We start from the raw sequence: 7,160 nt of genomic DNA on the forward strand, positions 1-7,160 counted from the left end.
CTAAGGTTTTGCTCGCTCTCCTGCGCTGCTGATCCGTGTCCCCTACCGTCCCGTTAACACCCCGGGCTCAAATCGTGTTGAGTTTCACCTGATCTCAAACCTCTTTCCTAATGAGGGTCAATAAAACCCAATACGTGCAGACAATACTAACAGTGACTGATGTCGACGACCGTGGAGGTCCATCAGACAGCCTGGACTCCAGTAGGGGTGTTAGTTTCTCTCAATGACACCATTTCACTTTTAACTTAATCTCATGGAAACATGCCAAGACCTCATCCACTCACCGGCCACTTTATTAGGTACACCTTGCTAGTAGCGGGTCAGATCCGTTTTTGCCTTCAGAACTGCCTTAATTCTTCATGGCAGAGATTCAACAAGATGCTGGAAACATTCCTCAGAGATTCTGGTCCATATTGTCATGATTTCATCACACAGTTGCTGTAGATTTATTAGTTGCACATTAATGATGTGAATCTCCTGTTCCTCCACATCCAGGAGATGCTCTATTAGACTGAGACTGTGGAGGCCGTTTAAGTTTAGTGAACTCATTGTCATGATCAAGAAACCAGTCTGAGATGATTTAGTGACGTGTGTTTATCCTGCTGGAAATATCCATCAGAAGATGGTCTACTGTGGTTATAAAGGGAAGGACATGGTCAGCATCAATGCTCAGGTAGACTGAGGGGTTTAAACAACGGTACTAAGAGGCTCAAAGTGGGCCAAGGGAAAAATCATCACAACATTAAACCCCCACGAGCCTGAACCACTGATACAAGGCAGGACGATCCATGCTTTCATGTTGTTAACGCCAAATTCTGACCCTCTGAATGTCACAGCAGAAATCCAGACGCAATGTTTCTCCAATCGTCTGTTGTCCAGTTTTGTTGAGCCCGTGTGAACTGAGGCCTCAGTTTTCTGGTTTTCAAGGTTTGACGTGTTCAGAGATGCTCTTCTGTGTTCAGAGATGCTCTTCTGCGTTCAGAGATGCTCTTCTGCGTTCAGAGATGCTCTTCTGCGTTCAGAGATGCTCTTCTGCGTTCAGAGATGCTCTTCAGTGTTCAGAGATGCTCTTCTGCGTTCAGAGATGCTCTTCTGTGTTCAGAGATGCTCTTCTGTGTTCAGAGATGCTCTTCTGCGTTCAGAGATGCTCTTCTGCGTTCAGAGATGCTCTTCAGTGTTCAGAGATGCTCTTCTGCGTTCAGAGATGCTCTTCAGTGTTCAGAGATGCTCTTCTGCGTTCAGAGATGCTCTTCAGTGTTCAGAGATGCTCTTCTGCGTTCTGCGTTCAGAGATGCTCTTCAGCGTTCAGAGATGCTCTTCTGCGTTCAGAGATGCTCTTCAGTGTTCAGAGATGCTCTTCTGCGTTCTGTGTTCAGAGATACTCTTCAGCGTTCAGAGATGCTCTTCTGCGTTCTGCGTTCAGAGATGCTCATCTGCGTGTTCAGAGATGCTCTTCTGCGTGTTCAGAGATGCTCATCTGCGTGTTCAGAGATGCTCTTCTGCGTTCAGAGATGCTCTTCTGCGTTCAGAGATGCTCTTCTGCGTTCAGAGATGCTCTTCTGCGTTCAGAGATGCTCTTCTGCGTTCAGAGATGCTCTTCTGCGTTCAGAGATGCTCTTCTGTGTTCAGAGATGCTCTTCTGTGTTCAGAGATGCTCTTCAGCGTTCAGAGATGCTCTTCTGTGTTCAGAGATGATCTTCTGCGTTCAGAGATGCTCTTCTGCGTTCAGAGATGCTCTTCTGCGTTCAGAGATGCTCTTCAGTGTTCAGAGATCCTCTTCTGCGTTCTGCGTTTCTGCGTTCAGAGATGCTCTTCTGCGTTCAGAGATGCTCTTCTGCGTTCAGAGATGCTCTTCTGCGTTCAGAGATGCTCTTCTACGTTCAGAGATGCTCTTCTGCGTTCAGAGATGCTCTTCTGCGTTCAGAGATGCTCTTCAGTGTTCAGAGATGCTCTTCTGCGTTCAGAGATGCTCTTCAGTGTTCAGAGATGCTCTTCTGTGTTCAGAGATGCTCTTCTGCGTTCTGCATTTCTGCGTTCAGAGATGCTCTTCTGCGTTCAGAGATGCTCTTCTGCTTTCAGAGATGCTCTTCAGCGTTCAGAGATGCTCTTCAGCGTTGAGATGCTCTTCAGCGTTCAGAGATGCTCTTCAGCGTTGAGATGCTCTTCTGCGTTCAGAGATGCTCTTCAGTGTTCAGAGATGCTCTTCAGCGTTCAGAGATGCTCTTCAGCGTTCAGAGATGCTCTTCAGCGTTCAGAGATGCTCTTCAGCGTTCAGAGATGCTCTTCAGCGTTCAGAGATGCTCTTCTGCGTTCAGAGATGCTCTTCAGCGTTCAGAGATGCTCTTCTGCGTTCAGAGATGCTCTTCAGCGTTCAGAGATGCTCTTCAGCGTTGAGATGCTCTTCTGCGTTCAGAGATGCTCTTCAGTGTTCAGAGATGCTCTTCAGTGTTCAGAGATGCTCTTCTGCGTTCAGAGATGCTCTTCAGTGTTCAGAGATGCTCTTCAGTGTTCAGAGATGCTCTTCTGCGTTCAGAGATGCACTTTCAAAATCACCTTTCTTTACCATTCTGATGCCCAACTTCAGTCAAGTCAAGTCAAGTCAAGTCACCTTCATGTATATAGTGCTTTTAACAATATAGATTGCTAAAAATATAGCAGATCGTCTTCATCAAAATGCATTGAGTTGCTGCAATGTGTTTGGCTGATAAGATATTTGCATTAATGAGCAGTTGAACAAGCGTACCTAATAAAGTGGCCGGCGACTGGCGAGAGATGGACTTTTTATAGTGGGAGGGTCTGTGGCTCTTACATTGGAGAGAGTGTAACGGCTAACTTGGATCACATGTGCCTTGATATCCAATCACATCACAGCCTTGAGGTCGTTGAATTTCATTCAGAGATGTGTGACAGTCAATCACTGTTTACCATAAATGAACGAGAAGTGCGTAAACTCAGTCATACCTGTCCGGCAATTGTCCATGACTTCGCTTATAAAACCGCATTTTTTCATGTAAACTCAATCCAAAATGAATATTTATGAGCAAACATGTTGAAGATTAGCGAAGAGGCTGTCGATTAATTAAATGATAAGCTATTTCCTCACAAAAGTGGTTTATTAATTAAGGGTAGTGAAGCCTCTCCTCTCATTGACATCCATTAGAAAAATGGCCTCTGGTCTAAATGTATATTTAGTAGAGGTGCAACACTATAGTGTTCACTGTATAAATTAAATCTAGATTAATCTTTGTTAAAGACAGTCTCAAACACACGCTTTGAAATCGCTGGTGTTTCTGACGTCACAAACTACCTTGTAACCAATCAGATCAACGTGTGATCGTCAACCAGTGGATCTCTGAGCTGAGTGAGTGAGTGGAGGCGGGGCTCATTTGCATATTCATAGGACCACGCATACTAGACGAGGAGAATGTAGAGTTACATTCAAGATATTTTAAGATATGAAGAAAAAACTTTTAAATATGTCATTTTGGTAATCAAAGATTAAATTATTGACTACAGGGTGCTATTTTAACACAATTTTGTGTATGTGTCCATTCAAGCGCAAGGAGACGCAAAGGAGAAATCAATTTGAGCCCCGGATTTATTTCTCTTGCGCTTGAATAATTATTTTGTATATATAAATACACACATATGCATGTATATATTTAAGAACATTTTATTTAAAATATTTATATTTATATATAATATAATGTATAAATATACATATTATATACATGCAAATATTTCTTATACATGCATGTGTGTATTTATATATACAAAATAATTATACACAGTACACAAACATATATTATGTAAACACAAACTTTTATTTTGGATGCGATTAATCGTTGCCCAGCACTAATATGTATGTATACAATTTCTTACTTTTTTTTTTTTAATCTTGAGGTGAAATGTAACCGAGACCTGTTTTAGTGAGATTCTCTCTGGATTAATGTCAGATTGATTGCCAGACCTGTTGCTGAAAATATTATCTTCAATAACATCAGTAGCGTCTCTGCATGAAATCAACAGGGCGCTTCGCTGACTCACCGACACGATTTTACAGACGCTTAGTTGTAGCGGAGTGACCCACAAACAAATCAAACAGAAGAACCACCTGATGAGAGCCAGACTGAGAGATGAAAAATTATTCTTGTGTCCAAAATCCCTGGTCCTCTAAAGCACGATCCTCTCTAGCAAACCGTATCACATCCATCTGGTCGTCACCCCACGCCGGGACACGGAAAGACTCCAGGCCACCGGTGGACCGGGCCATCTGGGGCCGAAGAGATGACCTCACTCAGTCTCGATATACATGAAGCTCTTTCATGAGCGTACGCGCCGTCCTTGTCCTGATAACCGTACCGAGACGAATCTCCCCTCCTCGTCCTTTCCAGGGTGACAGCAGAACTTATAAAGCGTGGCTGTTCTCAGGTCAAAGCTGATGCAATCTGACTCCGCTGAAACTGTTTCACACTCTTATGGAGGTCATTATTCCTGCAATTCATTCAATGCAATCTGAAATGAATTGGTTTTTATAATTGATTAATTTAGTAACAGACACTGTTGACTGACTCAAGCTGAAAAACAACACTAATGTCTTATTTAGAGAGGCTTTATAGCAGAATTTGAATTTGCATCAAACTTGACCAAACCAACATACTGAAATCCTTTTTCTTTGACTAAAATTGAGTCAGTATCTCCTCCAAGAGCTTTAAAGCTACAACCAACAATCTCGGGTCAGACCTTCAGACTTGTCTGACTTGGGTTGTAATATCTTTTCTAACTGATCAGACTTACGGTTTTCGTTAAATGGACAATCAAACCTACGAAAAATCCTATAGACTTACATTGAGGGGGTCAAAACTTTTATACAACAACTATAATAGAGTATTTAAGCTTCATCCACCAATTATCTAGCAAAGCCTAGCAACTATGATGCTAAAAATTACTAGACTACAAAGACTACAAATGTGCTAAAAATGTGCTAGCAACAGGCTAATTCATGTTAACAGTGCTAAAACATGCTAATTCATGTTAACAATGTGTTAAAACTTGCTAACAACATGCTAAATCACGATAACAATGTGTTAAACATATCAGCAACATACTATTTCATTATAGCAACATGTTAAAACTTGCTATCAATGTGCTAATTCATGCTAGCAACATGGTGATTCGTGCTAATAACGAGTTAAAACATGCTAGCAACATGCTAATTAATGCTAGCGAACTTGACTGTCTAAATGTCACACTAAATTGTGTGTAGCATTTAATTGCAAAGACATTTCAAACATTTTCCAAAAAATGAGAGAGTGATGAAAGTAAAGGTTGTGTGGAAAGCTGACATATGGACATGTCTCTGGGTGTGTTTTATGCAAATTACTAACCTTGTGCACAGGTCGCTCGTTTAGAGTACATTAACTATAGAATGAGGTTAAGAACAAATTCATGTGCATACGTTCATGTTGTGAATTAGTTCTTCTGTGGGTAAAATACAAATAATTCACACAATTATTTGTATACGAGACCCAACATATCTTTATTTGTGTCTTTGAAGACGAACTAAAGTCTTACAGGTTTGGAACGACATGAGGGTGAGTAAATACAGTAGGCCTACATGCACTATCAATTTAAAATAACATTTTTTTTTAGTAGTCTGAAGAACATTTGAATAATCTAAAGAACGTTTTTCTTTAGTGGAGTGGATGTTAAAGGTTCTTCATAAAACCACAAATGCCAACGAAGAACCTTTATTGTAAGTGTAGTCTAACTCTTCACAGATAAAGGAATATGATCAGTTATCTCTCCTGTCTCAGCGAGGATGCCAAACCTTAACCGGCACGTTTATCAGCAATTAACGGCACGACTCTCACGCGACTCTCACGCGACAGGGGTAATGGCGCGTGCAGGTATGGCCCCGGTATCCTGATATGTCATTAATAATTACAGCACGAGATTAAGAAACGATTTGCGTGGTGAAAATAAATCGAGGTCATTTGTTCGAGACTCTCGGAGTGGAAAGGCGTTGGATTTAGTTTTTTCCGTAGGCTACTCGTTTCTTGTACGGATCGTGGGGGAAAGACCTGGACGTTAATCAAGATGGACAGGATTAAATTAACATCAGCGTCGAGCACTAGTTGCATGTATTATTTCTTCAAATATGGACAGTTTTGACCCTGTGCACATTTTTTTTTAAATAAACTTTTCAAATTCAGTACATCATGCAACTTAATTGCAATGACATTTCAAATATTTTTGGTATAAAAAAACGAGAAATGGTTTATTCACTCATAGCACTAGTCCTATCTAAAATCTATATATATAATCATTTGAAAAGTAACAACAATAAATAAACGGATTGGACATAATTAAATTAACATCAGCGTCAAGCATTAGTTGCATGTATTATTTCTTCAAATATGATCAAAAGTTTCCATATTTGTAGAAATAATACATGCAACTATGCTTGACGCTGATGTTAATTTAATTATGTCCAATTCTGAATAAGTTTCCAATTCACTTTTAATGTGACCTTCATAAATTCTGTTAGTTTGCTAACACTTTATTTTACAGTGTCCATATGTTACATGTAGTTACTATAGTAATAACAGTAAATTATGCATAATTACATGCAACTAACCCTCAACCAAACCCTAATCCTACCCTAACCCTATAGTAAGTACATGTAGTTAATTTATACTCAGTACTTAAATATATAATTACACTGTAATAATGACACTTTAAAATAAAGTGTAACCCACTTTATCTTACAATGACGTAGTTACACATTACTACATGAACTTACTATAGTAATAACTGTAAATTATGCATAAGTAACTAACACTAAACCAAACCCTAACCGTAACCCTAATGTAGGCTAGTTAATTAATATTCCTCAGTATTTGAGTAAGTACAATGACTACGTCACCTTAAAATAAAGCGTAACCGTTAGTTTTAATACAAATCAGCCTCTAGGACATAAAAGTGCTGTAGTTGAAGAAACACACTCATACTGACACTGTACTTGTCGTCGACATGCTGTATACAAGGGCAAAACGCTGCTGGTTCACTGCATACTGTACATGCATCACTCCTGGCGCACGCACAATGAAGCGCAAGCTTCTGTAATGTAACCCGAGTCGAGGACCAGCATGTGATGA

This window comes from Leuciscus leuciscus (assembly GCF_965113295.1).
Source record: "Leuciscus leuciscus genome assembly, chromosome: 9".
Taxonomy (NCBI): Eukaryota; Metazoa; Chordata; class Actinopteri; order Cypriniformes; family Leuciscidae; genus Leuciscus; species Leuciscus leuciscus.